Source organism: Jaculus jaculus, chromosome 12 (assembly GCF_020740685.1).
Source record: "Jaculus jaculus isolate mJacJac1 chromosome 12, mJacJac1.mat.Y.cur, whole genome shotgun sequence".
Taxonomy (NCBI): Eukaryota; Metazoa; Chordata; class Mammalia; order Rodentia; family Dipodidae; genus Jaculus; species Jaculus jaculus.
The window spans coordinates 59,035,896-59,053,857 of NC_059113.1; positions in this window are offsets into that span (position 1 = coordinate 59,035,896).

Sequence of the window (17,962 nt, forward strand, 5' to 3'; positions counted from 1 at the left end):
GCAAGAAATTGCAAAAGACACTAGGAAATGAAAAAACATTCCTTGTTCCTGGATCAGAAGAATCAATATTGTGAAAATGGCAATCTTACCAAAATGAATCTACACATTTAATGCAATCCCCATCAAAAGTCCAATGGCATTCTTCCTGGAAATAGCAAAAACAATTCAAAAATTCATTTGAAATCACAATAAAAATCTCAAATATCTAAAACAATACTGAGCAACAAAAAAAGTCTGGTGGTATCACCATACCTGATTTTAACCTATACTACAGAGCCATAGAAACAAAAATAGTATGGTACTGGCACAAAAGTAGACATGTAGATCAATGGAACATAATAGAGGACCCAGATGCAAGTCTAAGTAGCTAAAGCCACCTGATATTCGATAAAAATGCCAAAAATACTCATTGGAGAAAAGACAGCCTCTTCAGCAAATGGTGTTGGGAAAACTGGATATGTATCTGTAGAAGGATGAAAATAGATTCTACTCTCTCCATGCACAAGAATTAAGTCCAAATGGATTAAAGACCTTAACATCAGACCCGAAACTCTGAAACTGCTAGAGGAAAAAATAGGGGAAACCCCTTCAACATATTGGTCTTAGCAAAGACTTTCTTAATATAACACAATTGCTCAGGCAATAAAACCACAGCTTAACTGCTGGGACCTCATGAAATTACAAAGATTTTGTATGGCAAAGGACACTATGAATAAAGCAAAGAGGCCACATACAGAAAGGGAAAAAAATCTTTGCCAGCTATATATCTGATAGAGGATTAATATCTAGGATATACAAAGAACTCAAAAAATTAAATAATAAGGGCTGGAGAGATGGCTTAGTGGTTAAGCGCTTGCCTGTGAAGCCTAAGGACCCCAGTTCGAGGCTTGATTCCCTAGAACCCACATTAGCCAGATGCACAAGGGGGCACATGCATCTGGAGTTCGTTTGCAGTGGCTGGAGGCCCTGACGTGCCCATTTTCTCTCTCTCTCTCTCTCCCTCCCTCCCTCCCTCCCTCTTTTTTTCTGTCACTCTCAAATTTATAAAAATGAATTAAAATTAAATAATAAGAAATCAAACATACCAATTAAAGAATGGGCTATGTAACTAAAGAGAGAGTTCTCAAAAGAAGAAATACAAATGGCATATAAGCATCTAAAAGTATGTTCTACATCCCTAGTCATCAGGGAAATTCAGATTAAAACTACATTGAGATTCCATCTCACTCCTGTCAGTTTGGCTACCATCATGAAAACAAATGATCATAAATGCTGGTGAGGATGTGGAAAAAGAGGAACCCTGCTACATTGTTGGGGGTAATCCAATCTGGTTGAGCCATTTTGGAAATCAATGGGGAGGTTCCTAAGACATCTAAAAATAAAATACATCACTCCAAGCCCTTCTGGCTTTTAAAGTTTGTGTTGAGTAATCTGCTTTGATCCTATGTTTGGTAGTTTGATTATAATAAGGCAAGGAGAGGTTCTTTCCAGATTTTGTCTGGTTGGTGTTCTAAATGATTCCTGTATCTGATTTGGCACCTCTTTCCCAATTTGGGGGAAGTTTTCTTCTATGATTTTGTTGAAGATGCCTACTATGCCTTTGGAGTGAAATACTTTTCCTTCTACTATACCCTGAATTCTTGTTTGATCTTTTCATAGTGTCCCAAATATCTTGAAATTCCCATTCATACTTACCTATTAGTTTTTCTTTCTCTTTGTTGGACTGTATTAGATCTGCCACCTGGTCTTTTAGCTTAGATATTCTGCCCTCTCCTTCATCCATTCTACTGGTAAGATTTTCTACAGAGGTTTTTATTTCATTAATTGCTAGTAATTCTGGCTGTTTTTTCTTTATTATTTCTATTTCCTTATTTATTGTTTGTATTGACATCCTTATTTCATCAAATTGGTTCCCTGTGTCTTCTTTGATTCCTTTGATTTCCTCTTTGACTTCTTTGAGCATATTTATAGTCATTCTTTTGAATTTTTTTTCACTTATTTCCTCTAACTCATTCTCACTGGAAGTTATTTCTGCTGTATTAGTACTTTTTGTTGGATTTATATGGACTTGATTTTTGGTGTTTCTTGTGTTATAATGTATATATTTTTCCATCTTGGATTAATTTATTGCTTGGATTTTCTTGTTAGCTGCAATTTTATTAGATGTATCAATTGATCTGATGTTATATATCTTTAGGGTCGGAGCTTAAGGTGGTAGGTGAGGCTCTCAAGACTCTCAGAGTAAGCCGGGTGTGGTGGCGCACGCCTTTAATCCCAGCACTCGGGAGGCAGAGGTAGGAGGATTGCTGTGAGTTCGAGGCCACCCTGAGACTCCATAGTGAATTCCACGTTAGCCTGGGCCAGAGTGAGACCCTACCTCGAAAAACCAAAAAAAAAAAAAAAAAAGTCTCTCAGAGTATCTACAAAAGTGACCCTAGGTGTTGGCTTTGCCTGCTATGAGAGTATTCAAGTAGGCTGAGTGGAACAAAATACAGGCAGATTCTAAATTTTAACTAAACAATGTACACTTTCAATGAAAAACAGCACAGAGTATTTATGCAAGATTAGGTATTATGACAACCAGATCCTTTAACTGTTCCTTAAGGTGTGTGGTGCCCACACCCTTAATCTTAACAACAAGGAGGTTAAGATTTCTGGTCTGTTGAGGGTTCCTAGTCAGTTTGTGACCTAGTGAGACCCTTCCCTAATGTATAACAGAAGAGGAAACACAGCCACTATAAATCAAGAAGCAACAAATAACATGCCCAAAATACAGCTTATTTAAGAATGGCAAATCTAAGCCGGGTGTGGTGGCGCACGCCTGTAATCCCAGCACTTGGGAGGCAGAGGTAGGAGGATTGCCGTGAGTTCGAGGCCACCCTGAGACTCCATAGTGAATTCCACGTTAGCCTGGGCCAGAGTGAGACCCTACCTCGAAAAACCAAAAAAAAAGAATGGCAAATCTGACCATCCATCAGATTTAACATATAATTTATCATGATATGGAAGGTGCAATTAGCACTTCCAGTTCAGGCCTATATACCAGGCTTATTTGGCGGGTACTGACCTGATGTAATCCCCATGACCTTTGGGGATGATTTTGGTGTCAGTTATGTTGTGCTCCTGCTTGAGTCCCTCTTTGGTGCACTGTGGGTTCAAGTAGGCTGGTTGGGTCATTGGATCGCTGCTCTGTTCACCGGTACTGGGTGCTATGATGTCCCTTCAGCTTGTCTCTGCTGCTTCCTGGTGCTTGCACTGGCGGTGGGGGAGGAGAGGCTGTCAATGATAGTTCTCTCACTGGTCCACATGATCCTCTATATCATGATTTGCTCCTCCATTGTTCACTGTGGTTCTCCATGTTTCTTGAGTTTGGGAAGAGCTCAATATGAGTGGAATATACCCTCACCTGGCTTTTCCTGTGGCTCAAGCTGAGCCTGGCAGCTGTGCCCCTGCAGACCTGGTGCCCTGATGCTGGAGCCACTTCTGCCTGCCTGTGTGGGCTCCAGATGTTCTGGATCTCTCCTACTCCCTGCTGCCATTTTAATTTCTTATATGCCTCACTTTTTAGTATAAGAGTGTATTTTGCTGGGTTTGGGGGGTTTTTTTGTTTGTTTGTTTTTTGTTTTGGGGGGGGGCTTTTTCTCCCCTAGGCTGCTTTGGCATGGTTCCTACACCACCATCTTAACTGGAAGTCCCTCAAAACAGACCAATGGAACAGAATTGAAGATCCAGGCTTTAGGGCAAGCAACTACAGCTGCTTGATCTTTGACAAAGGTGCCAATAATGTAGACTAGAGAAAAGACAGCATCTTCAACAAATGGTGTTGGGCAAATTGGATGATCATATGTTAAAAAAAAAAAAAAGAAAAGAAAAGAAATTACAATGACTCATTTCACTGTACACAAAAGTCAAGTCCAAATGGATTAAAGACCTCAATGAAAGACCTGAAACATTTAAACTACTGGAAGAAAAAATAAGAAGCATGCTCCCTGATATAGGACTAGGAAAAGACTTCCTGAACAAAACCCCAGTAGCCAAGAAAATTAAATAAGCACTCAACCAATGAGATCTCATAAAGCTAAAGATCTCATAAAGTTTTGTACAGACAAATATACTATAAGCACAGCCAATAGACTACCCACTAAATGGGATAAAATCTTTGCCAGCTATAACACTGACTGAAGCCTAATATCTAGGATCTACAAAGAACTCAAAAAAATAAACAATCAAAAATCAAACAACCCACTCCATAAGTGGGGCAGAGAACCAAATAGGGAGTTCTCAGAAAAACAATTACAAATGGCTAACACACATTTAAGAAAATGTTCAACATCCCTAACCATTAAGGAAATTCAAATTAAAACAACTATGAGATTCCACCTTACCCCACTAAGGATAGGAAACATTAAAAAATCAAATGAAAACAAATGTTGGCTAGGCTGTGGAGATATAGAAGCCCTCATTCACTGTTGGTGAAAATGTAAGCTGTTACAACCACTGTGGAAATCAATTTGGGGACTCCTGAAGAGGATTAATATAGAGTTACCTGAAGACTCTGTTATTCCCTTACTGGGCATTTACCCGAAAAGTTCCACATCTCAGTTCAGAAATATTTGCTCAACCATGTTTACAGTGGCTCAATTCATAATAGCTAAAATCTGAAATCAACCCAGGTGCCCATCATTGGATGAATGAATAACAAAGATGTGGTTTATCTACACAATGGAATTCTACTCGGCAGTAAGAAAAATGACACATTGAAATTTGTAGAAAAATGGTCAAATTTGGAACTCACACAATCACAGAGACAATCATTGCATGATCTCACTCATCTGCAGTCCCTAACCTGCATCAGCCCAAGTTCCTGGCATAACTGAATAGCATCTTGAGACTTAGACAATAGAGAAGGTAGGAAGGGGAAGGGAGAGGGTAGAGGAGGGCACAAAATCTGAACCTAAATTGAAATGGTACCATAGAATCCTATGTCCTGGAAATCAGACTAAAAGGTGGAACCCTCAAGCAAAGCTTAGAGGGAGCACCTGAATAGAGGGGACCTGGAGAGAGTGAGACAAAACCTAACCTCAAATTTCTCTTGTTTTTCTTTCTTCTCTGGCTTTTTCTTGTTTCTTTTCCCTGGGTGCTGGCCTGTAATTCCCTGTACCAGAATGTGGTCTACATCCACAATGAGCTATTGATCAGAAAGACCTACTAGATCTCCCAAAACAAACAAGACAGTCTCTGTCAGAGCACTTGATTATCCACCAGAAGTTAATGGTAAGACCCCACTGCTGAAGACACCAATTGCTGTCACCATGGACCATGGAGAGACCTGGTTGGAATTCAGAGGAGAGCCAGTCCTCAGATAATTAGCCCATCTATTGCTGGAAGGCACTACATGAACTACCAGGGGAAAGTAGCCAACATATGCCCAAGCAACTCAAAATATAAGTTACTCAGAAGCAAACAACCTGATGTGATGCTCACACAGGAGCGGCACACAGCCAGGGTGGGTAACCAACTGCTCTTGGATTGGCTAACAGATCTGCTCAGTGGAAAGGAAATCATATCTGGAACTGGGAAACAAGTCAGAATCATATCCAGATAATTATTCTGCTTTCCATTGTCAAGCTCCCACTAACCTTACACTATAAAAGTGTCTAAACTCTAATAATTCTCTCTAAATTAATAATAGTTATACCATTTAACTGGCACTAACTTCACTCCCTGATTGGAAAATCTGCTTCTCTTTTTCAGATGGGAACTGGACTTGAGGAGATAAACAACCCAGCGCACTCCACCCCAGCCCCAGCTGAAACTACAGAGGATTTGGGAAAATGAGCAAGAATGCTACTCTCTTAGTTAAGCTGATATCAGAACAAGGGTGATGGAGAAAGATACTGAGGATGCTCAACACCTACCAAACCAGACATCTAGATGTCCTAAGTGCCCATCACTGAAGTAGACTTAAATGCACCCAGCATGGCTCAGGGGATTTTATGAAAGAGGGGGTAAAAACATGGGATATATATTATAATCATGGAAAATGTTAATAAAAATTAAAAAAAAAAAACAAAAGAAAAAAGAAAGAGGGGGTAAAAAGATTGTTAGATCCACAAGTTGGGACATTTTGCACAAAGACATTGCCTCTGCCCCATAACTGACTGCTGACCCCATAATGCATGACCCACAATCCCCATGGAGTTGACCTGCATCCCCTGTGAGGAAGACCTCTTCAGAAAAGGAGCAGGGAGGAGGGAAAGGATGGTGCCAGCACGTGTTTACATAGAAAATATGTCCATATATAGTAATAAAATAAAGAAAAAAGAAATCAAGCCGGGCGTGGTGGTGCACGCCTTTAATCCCAGCACTTGGGAGGCAGAGGTAGGAGGATCGCCGTGAGTTCAAGGCCACCCTGAGACTACAGAGTTAATTCCAGGTCAGCCTGGACCAGAGTGAGACCCTACCTCGAAAAACCAAAAAAAAAAAAAAAAAAAAAAAAAAAGAAATCACCCAACCAAGAGCAGCTTGTGGGGGGAAAAGAGAGGTTTAATTTGGCTTACAGAGTCAAGGTGAAGCTCCATGATGGCAGGGGAAAACAATGGCATGAACAGAGGGTGGATATCACCCCCTGGCCAACGTAAGGTGGACAATATCAACAGGAGAGTGTGACAAACACTGACAAGGGGAAACTGGCTATAATACCCACAAGCCTTCCCCCAACAATACACTGCCTTCAGGAGGCATTAATTCCCAAATCTCCATCAGCTGGGAACCTAGCATTCAGAACACCTAAGTTTTGGCGGGACACCTGAATCAAACCACCACATCCTATGCTTTTCTGAATTTCTTTGATGTATGTTGTAATGGTGTCTTTTTCATCTCTAACTTTGTTCATTTGTGTCTCTTCTTTCTTTTCATCATATTTGCTAAGGGTTTATCAATCATGTTTATCCTTTCAAAGAACCAACTCTGTTTTATTGATTACTTGTATTGTTTCTTTTTGTTTCCATTTCATTAATTTCTGCCCTGATCTTTCTTCCCATCTACTTGCTAGGTTTATTTATTTTTTATTTTAGAAAGAAACAGACAGAGACAAGAGAGAATTGGCACACCAGGGCCTCAGCCACTGAAATCAAACTCCAGACATTTGCACCACCTAGTGGTCATGTGTGACTTTGCACTTGCCTCACCTTTGTGCATATGGCTAATGCAGAATCTGGAGAGTAGAACATGTGTCCTTAGGCTTCACAGGCAAGCACCTTAAGCACTAAACAATCTTTCCAGCCCCTTCCCATCTACTGATTTTTGGGTTACCTTGTTCTTTTTCCAAGGCCTTAAGGTGAAGTATCAAATTGTTTGCCTGCAACCTTTCTAATTTTTTGTTTGTTTGTTTGTTTGTTTGTTTTTGAGGTAGGGTCTCACTCTAGCCCAGGCTGACCTGGAATAATCTCAGCGAAGCCTCAAACTCATGGTGATCCTCCCACTTCTGCCTCCCAAGTGCTGAAATTAAAGATGTGTGCCACTGCACTCAGCTGCTAATTTCTTAATATAGGCACTAAAAGCTATAAATTTCCCTCTTTCCCATCATTGTGCCCCAAAGGCTTTGGTATGTTGTGTTCTCATAATCATTTAATTCTTTGAATTTATTTTATTTTATTTTTTTATTTGAGACAAAGAGGCAGAGAGAGAACGGGTGTGTCAGGGTCTCTAGCTTCTGCAAATGAACTCTAGATGCATGTGCCACTTTGTTCATCTGACTTACGTGAGTCCTATGGAATCAAACCATGGTCCTTTCACTTTGCAGGCAAGCTCCTTAACTGCTAAACCATCTCTCTAGCCCTGATTCTATGAATTTTTGTTTTGTTTTGTTTTTCAAGGTAGGGTCTCACTCTGGTCCAGGCTGACCTGGAATTAATCATGTAGTCTCAGGGTGACCACAAACTCTTGGTGATCCTCCTATATCTGCCTCCCCAGTGCAGGGATTAAAGGTGTGCGCCACCATGCCAGGCTTGATTCTATGAATTTTTTTGATATCCTTCTTGATTTCATCATTGAACCATGCATTATTTAGTAGTGTATTGGTTAGCTTCCCTGATTTTGTGTATGCTCTATAGTTTTTCTTGCTGTTGATTTATAGTTCAATCCCATTGTGATCAGACAGAGTGCAAGGAATTATTTCAATTTTCTTGTTAAGGTTTGCTTTATGACCTAATATGTGGTCTACTTTCAGGAATGTTCCATGTGCTGCTGAAAAGAATGTGCATTCTGCAGCATTTGGAGAAAATGTTCTGTAGATATCTGTTAGGTCCATTTGTTTAAGGACCTCATTTAATCCAGATGCTTCTTTGTTTATTTTTTGCCGGGATGACCTATCAATTGATAAGACTGTTTGGTGTTATCTGTTACCTTAATTCTAATAGTGCTTGCTTGATGATATTGGGAGCCTCCATGTTAGGTGCATATGTGTTTAGAATTGTAATGTCCTCCTGCGAAAGTGTTCATTTAATCAATATAAAATGACCTTCTTTATCTTCCCTAACTAATGTTGGTTTGAAGTCTACCCTGTCAGCTATTAGTATAGCAACACCTGCTTGTTCTAGGTCCATTTGCTTAAAATATCATTTTCCAACCTTCCACCCTAAGATAGTGCCTATCCTTTCTGGAAACGTGAGTTTCTTGGAGGCAACAAATAGGATCCTGCTTTTTAAGAAAAAGATTTTTATTTATTTATTTATTAGAGACAGAGAGAGGGGTGGGGAAGAGAGAGAGAGAGAATGGACAGCCAGGGCCTCTAGCCACTGCAAGCGAACCCCAGATGCATGTGCCCCCTTGTGCATCTGGCTTACATGGGGCTGGAGAATTGAACCGAGGTACTTAGGCTTTGCAGACATGTGCCTTAACCTATAAGCCATCTCTCCAGCTTGTATCCTGCTTTTTAACCAAGTCTGAGAACCTAGTCTTTTGGTTGCAGCATTGAGGCCATTGATATTAATAGTTACTATTGAAATGTGTGTATTTATTCTCGCCATTCTTCTTGTTTTGTAGTTCTTCTAGTTTTTCCTTTACTCTCTTGTATTAACTATTATTTGAGTATATTTTTTTTCCTGTTTTCTCATGTGCTTGCTTTTCTTTCTCTTCTGCATGGAGGATCCTTTCAGGTATTTTCTACATGTAGAGCTGACTTAGTGGTCATATATTCCTTTAACCTATTTTTGTTATGGAATGCCCTTATTTCTCCATCTATTTGGATGGATAGCTTTACAGGATAAAGTAATCTTCGTTGACAGTTGTTATCTTTCAGAACTTGGACTACATCATTCCAAGCCCTTCTGGCTTTTAAATTTTGTGTTGAGTCTTCTGTTATTATCCTGATGGGCTTGCCTTTGTATGTGACTTGATTTTTTTCTCTAACTCTTTCAATATATTGTCTTTGCTTTGTGTGTTTTGTAGTTTAATTATGACAGTGAGAGGTTCTTTCTTGATTTTGTCTGTTTGGTATTCTATAGGCTTCCTATATCTGTTTTCCTCTATGATTTGGTGGGAAATACCTGCTATGCCTTTGGAATGAAATTCTTCTCCTTCTACTATACCCCGAATTCTTATGTTTGATCTCTTCATAGTGTCCTGAATGTCTTTAAATTCCCATTCATCCCTTCCTATTAGTTTTTCTCTTTGTTGGGCTGTATTAGATAATCTACCTTATCTTCTAGTTTAGATATTCTGTCCTCTCCTTGATCCATTCTACAGGCAAGACTTTCTACAGAGTTTTATATTTGACTTACTCTGTTTTTCATTTCTTAAATTTATGATTGGTATTTTTTCATTATTTCTATTTCCTTACCCATGTCTCATATTGACCACCTTGTTTCATTAAGTTGGTTTCCAGTGTTCTTTTGGGATTCCTTCAGGAGTTTGTTTTCCTCTTTTATTCCTCTGATTTCTTCTTTGGTTTCTTTGAACATAGATATAATACTTTTTAAATCTTTATCAGGCTTTTTATCTAAAAAATTCTCACTGGAGGTCATTTCTGATGGATTTATAATTTTGGTGCGACTGTATTGTCTTGATTTTTTTGTTTATTTTATTATAATGTAAAGTTTTTTTGCATCTTGACTTAATTTGATGCTTGAGTTTACTAATTATCTACAGTGTCCTTAGCTGTGTAAATCCAACTTTATGTATCTTCAGGGTAGGAGTTTAAGGTGTCAGGTACAGCTCTTATACTCCAAGAGAAACAGCTGTTGAGTTTGCCTGACATTCAAGTATTCTATTATACTGGGTGGAGTAATTTCCTGGAATATTCTAAAATTCAACTAAGCAATATACATATTCAATCCAAACCAGCACAGAGTATTTATGCAGCAGTGGGGATTAAAACAAACAGATAATCTAATAAAGCCAAAGTCCATAAGGGTGTGTGTTGCCCCACACCCTGAATCCAGTCAACTGGAAGATTGAGATTTCTGGTCTGAAATGGGTTCCAGATCAGTCTGGGGCCAGTCAGACCCTTCCCCCAGTAATAGTAGAAGAAAAATACAAAGGCCCTATAAATCAGGAAGCACCAAAGGCAACAATAGTCAGCCCCAAAATACAGCTTATTTGAGAATGGTAAAGCCAACCACAAATATGTAACACATAACCTGCCCTGTCACAGAAAAAGAGATTAGCACTTCCATTGCAAACTTATGTACCTGCCTTTCTGTAAGCAGACCCTGTTACCTTTTGGGATGGCTTCCAATCCCACCAATGCTGAGTGCCCACCTCCATCCCTTTCTGTTTTGCTGTGGATATGGTTTTCTGATCTTCTGTGCTGGATGCCATGCAGTTGAAGGTGAATGAGTTCTCCAGTAACTCACCGCAGCACTGGTGGTTAGGGGTGGGAGGTTTTGCAGGGTGCCTAGAGTTGCACTGGAACTGCTCAGCTGATCCCATTTCAGTTCTTCAGCAGCTTCTCAGCTGGTCTTTGCTGTCTTCTACTTCAGGTTTCTTGACTCTGCAAGGAGGCTGATGTGAGTGGCTCCTGCAGCTCTATGCCAGCTGGCCAGGCAGATAGGCAGATCAGGTCACAGGTACCTCTGCAGATCTGAGTCTTTCCTTCTCTGCTATGGTTGATAATAAGTTATAAACCCTCACTTTTTGGTAGAAGAGTGTATTTTGCTATTTTTTTGTTTATTTCCCTCTCTAGGCTGCTTTGGTGTGGCTATTATGCTGCCATCTTACCCAGAAGTTCCAAATTTTACAATGGGACTGGAAAGATTACCCATACATTAAAGGTGATAAAGCCTGTTAACCTGGGATCAATTCCCAAGCCATCCACATAAGCCAGATGCAAAAACTGGCACAAGCATCTGGTGTTCTTTTGCAGAAGCACGAGGCCTGTATGTAGACACATACACATGTTTAAAAGCTAAAATCTCTCATAATAAAAATTGCTAGGGAGCTGGTAAGATTGCTCAGCAGTTAAAGACACTTTCCTGCAAACCCTAATGACATGATTTCAATTCCCCAGGACCCATGTAAAGCCAGAGGCACAAAGTGGCACATGCCTCTGGAGTTTGTTTGCACTGGCTAGAGGCCCTGGTACTCCCGTTCTCTTTCATTCTCTCTCTCTCTCTCTCTCTCTCTCTCTCTCTCTCTCTCTCTCTCTCTCTCTCCCCTTACAAATAAAATGGAAACAAATTTTAAAAACTGTTAGGGAAAACAAGATGCTTTGATTAATAAATAGGACAGATCACTCATCAATATGTGATGAAACTAATATAGTGAAATATAAATAGTTGAAAAAAATTGAATCTAGATGTGCCCAGTATACAATTTTCTCAGAATTTCTGTGTATTTGTGTTTTAACATAGCATTTATTTATTTTGGGAGACAGAGAGAGATAGACACTGTGGACACAGCAGGGCCTCTTTAAGACTCACTATAAAAGTACAATAATCAAGACTTCCAATTAAGATGGTGGCTTAGGAACCATACCAAAGCAGCTTACTGGAGAAAAAGCCAAAGAATATCCAGACAAATAAATACTTTTACTAAAAAGTGAGGTGTATAAGAAATTAAAACGGTCCAGTTAAGATGGCAGCGTAGGTACCACACCAAAGCAGCCTGGGGGATAAAAGACCAAAAAGAACTCAGCAAAATACACACTTTTACCAAAAAGTAAGGTGTATAGGAAATTGAAAAGGCAGTGGAGAAGTAGGAGAGATCCAGGGCATCCAGAACCTGCACAGGCCGGCAAAGGCGGCCCCGGCAGGTCCACCAACCATGGAGGTGATGCACCAGAAAGCCGCCAGGCACGGCTTGAGCCACAGGAAAAGCCAGGTGAGGGGAGCGTCCACTCCCACCAGAGCTCTCCGCAAACTTTAGAAACATGAAGGGAGAGCAGCAATGAACAATGGAGGAGCAGATCACAAGGTAGAAGAACACATGGAACAGCAGGAGAACTACAGCAGCTGTGGCTCCCTCCCCTCCCCCACCGCCTGTGCCCAGCTCCAGTGAACAGAGCAGCGGTCCCGGGACTGGCCACATCAACTTGAGTCAACAGCGGGACCCAAGCAGGAGCAGAGTCCTGCACCAACATCAGTGGCTCCAGTACCAGCAACAGCGGCCCCAGAGGTGGCGGATCCAGCAGTGGCAGCAGTGGTGGTTCCAGCAGCAGCAGCTTCAGAGGCAGCAGTGGCAGATCCAGAAGTGGAAGCTATAGCAGCAGCAGGAGTGGCAGCAGCAGCACCACCGGATCCAGCAGCAGCAGCTTCAGCAGCAACAGCTTCAGCAGCAACAGCAGCAGTTCCAACAGCGGGAGTGCCAATCTGCAGGGCCACAGTTGCCAGGCTCAGTTTGCCCCTCAGGAAAAGCCAGTGCCCAGCTCCAGAAATCAGACCAATGGTCCAACTACCCAGCCAGCAACTTGACTGAGACCAAAATCATCCAAAAAGGTAACTGGGATTGTACCAGGGAAGGGTCTCACTTGGTCACAAGCTGATTTGGATCCCTCAACAGACCAGAAATCTTAACCTCTTTGTTGATAGAGGATCTGGTTGTTATAACACCCACTCTTACATACATACTTGGTGCTGTTTTTGATTGAATGTGTACAGTGTTTAGTTAAATTTTAGAATCTACCTGTATTTTGTTCCACTCAGCCTACTTGAATACTCCTATAGCAAGCAAACTCAACCCCTAGGAACACCTTTGTTGATACTCTGAGAGTCTTAAGAGCCACACCTAACACCTTAAACTCCTACCCTGAAGATATATAACATCAGATCAATTGATACAGCTAAGAATACCCAGCTAGCTAGAAAATCCAAGCATTAATTTAATCCAAGATGCAAAAATATATACATTATAACACAAGAAACACTAAAAAGCAAGACAATATAAATCCACCTAAAAGTATTAATGCCTCAGAAATGACCTCCAGTGAGAACGAGTTAGAGGAAATGCCTAAGAAAGATTTCAAAAGAATGATTATAAATATGATCAAAGAAATCAAAGAACAAATCAAAGGAATCAAAGAGGAAATCAAAGGAATCAAAGAAGATGCAGGACACCAATTTAATGAAATAAAGAAGGCAATACAAGACATAAATAAGGAAATAGAAATAATAAAGAAAAACCAGTCAGAATTACTAGCAATGAAGAACACAGTTAATGAAATAAAAAACTCTGTAGAAAATCTCACCAGTAGAATGGATGAAGGAGAGGACAGAATATCTAAGCTAGAAGACCAGGTGGCAGATCTAATACAGTCCAACAAAGAGAAAGAAAAACTAATAGAAAAGTATGAGTGGGAATTTCAAGATATTCAGGACACTATGAAAAGATCAAATGTAAGAATTCAGGGCATAGTAAAAGGAGAAGAATCTCACTCCACAGGCATAGTAGGCGTCTTCAACAAAATCATAGAAGAAAACTTCTCCCAAATTGGGAAAGAGGTGCCAATGCAGATACAGGAAGCTTTTAGAACCCCAGCCAGACAAAACCTGGAAAAAACCTCTCCTCGCCATATTATAACCAAACTACCAAACACACACACCAAAGAAAAAATATTGAAAGCAGTCAGAGAGAAAAATCAAGTTACCTACAAAGGCAAGCCCATCAGGATTACAGCAGATTATTCAACACAAACTTTAAAAGCCAGAAGGGCTTGGAGTGATGTATTCCAAGTTCTGAAAGATAACAGCTGTCAACCAAGGTTACTTTATCCTGCAAAGCTATCCATTCAAATAGATGGAGAAATAAAGACACTCCATGACAAAAGCAGGCTAAAGGAATGTTTGAAAACAAAACCAGCTCTACAGAAAATACTTGAAAGAATCCTCCATACCGAAGAGAAGGAAAAGCACACATATAAGGAGCATGGGAAAAAACAAGCAATACTTAAATACTAATTAACACAAGACAGCAAAGGTAGAACTGGAACCACACACACAAAAAAAAAAGGCAAACATAAACACATACCTTTCAATAATATCACTTAATATCAATGGCCTCAATGCCCCAACCAAAAGATATAGGTTTGCAGACTGCGTTAAAAAGCAAGATCCTACAATTTGTTGTCTCCAAGAAACTCACCTTTCTATAAAGGATGCACATTTACTTAGGGTGAAAGGTTGGAAAATGGTGTTTCAAGCAAATGGGCCTAGAAAACAAGCAGGGGCTGCTATCCTAATATCTGACAAGGTAGACTTCAGTCCAACGTTAGTCAAGAAAGATAAGGAAGGTCACTTTATATTGATTAAGGGCACACTCCAACAGGAGGACATTACAATCTTAAACATATATGCACCTAACAGGGGGGCTCCCAAATTCCAATAGTACAATAATCAAGATGTGTGATAAACACTGGAATTGAGAGGAAAACCATTTTCCTCCTTGTAACCATCATAGTGCTAGAAAATGCTATGAAAGTTTCTGGGCAACAATGGTCACCAATAGCCTGAATAAGCAGGGGACCCTGCCACCTATTAAATTAACCAGCCAGACAAGAAGCACACACTTATGCAATAGTGATACATAGCCTTTGTGGGTAATCAACTGTTCTCTGATTGGATGTGAGGCCCACTTAGTGGTAGAAAACTCATATGTGGTCCTGGAAAGCAAGTCAGAATCCCATGGGCAGGAAACTCATAGACCCTAGAAAGAAGTCCCCACTGCTCTCTGGAGAAGAGTAGGCTTACAAACCAAAACTCTCTCAAATAACTAAGTATATCCCCTTTAATCCAACTTCTCTCACTTTTGGTTGGAGAATCTGTTTTACTTTATAGATGGCAGAGAAAATGGAGGAGATACAAAATCCACCAATAAGACAAGAAAGGATAGTCTACTTGAAATGGAGTATTAGGAATCCAGGAAAGTCCTTGAACCCCAAACCATGGGTTTGTTTCTAATTTTAGTCAAATAATTGAATAAAAAGCTGATAAAGACAATTATTAAATTTATTATATTTATTTAGGGAAGTACAGAGCCAAGGAAAGTCAACCACATGGTTAGAGATCACACATGGAGGGCCTGGAAAAACTGTGGAAAGAAAAGAGAGTTTAAGGAGCTTCTGCCATGTGAGGAGCTCGAGGAGACAAAGAAGCCATGTGGAGAGTTAAGGGCTAGGGGGCCTCCCCTTGGTTCAACCCAGCTGGGCCTGGGCTGGACTGGGGCCCAGAACCATCTGATGGAAAAATTCACCCACAGCTGGAAGTTCCCAAGTGGCCAGAGAGCCTGCCCTCCCCTTGTAAAGGTATTTATAACGTAGTGATGGGCTGTCTTCCAGCTCAGGTAAATCAAAGGGACAGCTAGTTGGTTAGGGCTAGGGCTGTCTCAGGAAGAGGCTCGCCCTGAAACCAAGCTCCAGGGGCTGAACTTGATCAACCACAATGTTTAAATCCTATGAAAGACCTCCCTCCCAGGAGGGGTCCTGGTTGTTTGTGGAAAAACAGGTCTAGGAAACTAGGCAAGAGATAAGTCAGCTCATCTTTGATTTCTAGCAAGTGAAGACTTTCCTGCCTTTTGTTTGTTTTTACTTTGAGGGATCCTACATGTACTCCTTTCTTCAGACTGACTACAATAAGAAGTGCCACCATAAACCAGGCGTGGTGGTGCATTACTTTAATCCCAGCACTCGGGAGGCAGAGGTAGGAGGATCACCAGGAGTTCGAGGCCACCCTGAGACTACATAGTAAATTCCAGGTCAGCCTGAGCTAGAGTGAGACCCTACCTCGAAAAAAAAAAAAAAAAAAGTGCCACCACAACCACTTGTGCCCCCACGAGAAATTGCAGCAGAAGGGGTAACAAGAGTATTGCTCCCACTGCTAGCCTGTCAACCAGCTCCAGGGTGATGGTGAACGACACTATGGTCAACACACTGAACCAGAAACCCAGAGGCTACAGAGAACTTAACACTAAACCAGACTGGTAACAGACCCTCCATGGTTCAGGAACCATTGGGGAAGAGGAGATGAGAAGATTATAAGAGCCACAGGGTGGGTAAAAATATCGTGGGGCAGAGCTTCCCCCTCCCCTGCTCCACACACACAGAGACTGAGACTTTAATTACCCAACACTGAACGCCAACAATTTCATTGAGGAGAGTTCTCATGGAAAGTGGGACTTGGGGAGAGGGGATATAGAACTATATACCTTTATGTTAAAAAAATGAAAAGATGTGTAGTAATGGTGAAAAATAAACAAATCAATCAAATCAGAGAAGGGAACCCAGAATAGATCCACATAAATACAATTAGCTGAACTTTGACAAAGAATCAAAAGCAATACAATAGAGAAAAGGCAGTCTTTTCAACAATTACTATAGAATAATGCAAAAAAAAAAAAAAAGAATTTAGACACAACCTTATGTCCTATAAGTCCAACTATATGTCATTCTGGAGAAAACAAGACTAGAAAACAGTAAAAAGATCAGTAGCTGCCAGGTGTTGGGTGGAAAGAAGGAATAAATGGGCAGACTCCAAAGGATCGTAGCAACAGTGAAACATTTTGTATGGTACATAATGGTCAGTACATGTCATTATATACATTGGTCCAAACCCACAGAATGCACAACTCCACATGAACCATGGATTTTCAGACAGAAGAATGAGACAGTGCAGGTTCAGTTGTCACAAAGAACCTCGTTGATGCTAGACACTGGCCATGGAGGAGGTTAGGTAGGTGGGAGATATTACAGTCTAATAAACCCTATTGTGTTTAATGCCGAGTCTGCATCCCCCCACCAGGATGGATTTTCAATGAAGACAGACTGCTGTTGTTTTATTCCTTGCTAAACCTTACTGCTGTATCATGCAACCTAGTACTTGGCAGGCTCTCAATGGCATTTGTGAGATGAATAAATGAATAGCTTATTGAGAATGCATGCCTTCATCTAGATATTTGTCATGCTGTTTTCTTTTCCTGGAATGACATTCCTCTATGATAAGATGGGGAAATCCAGCTCAGCTAGTAAAATTCATTTATACGAACACCCAAAATAAGCAATACTTAGGTATTAGACTTACGTCCTACAAAACATGTACAAGTGCTGTATGAGGAAAAACTCTGATGAAAGAAATCAAAGGAAGATTAACTAAATGGAGAAATGAGCCATGTCACAGATAGGATACTCCATATTCTCGGGTGTTGACTCTGCCTAATTTGACCTGTAGATTAATTCCCCTGGGACGTGCTCCCTGACCATAGGCAGACTGAAGAAGGGACCTCTCTCTTCACATAACCACAGTATCCAGTATGCTTCATGTGTGTGTGAGAAAAAGAAAGAGTATGTGTGTATGTGCGTGTGCTACCTTGTTTTTGAAATAGAGTGTCTCACTGGCCAGCAACTCACCGAGTAGGCTAGACTGACCAGGCAACAAGTTCCAAGGATCCTCCTGTATCACCTCCTCAGTGCTGGGATTAGGTGTGCACACTACCATGCCTGTCTTTTTGAAACATGGGTTCTGGGTCTTCAATCCCA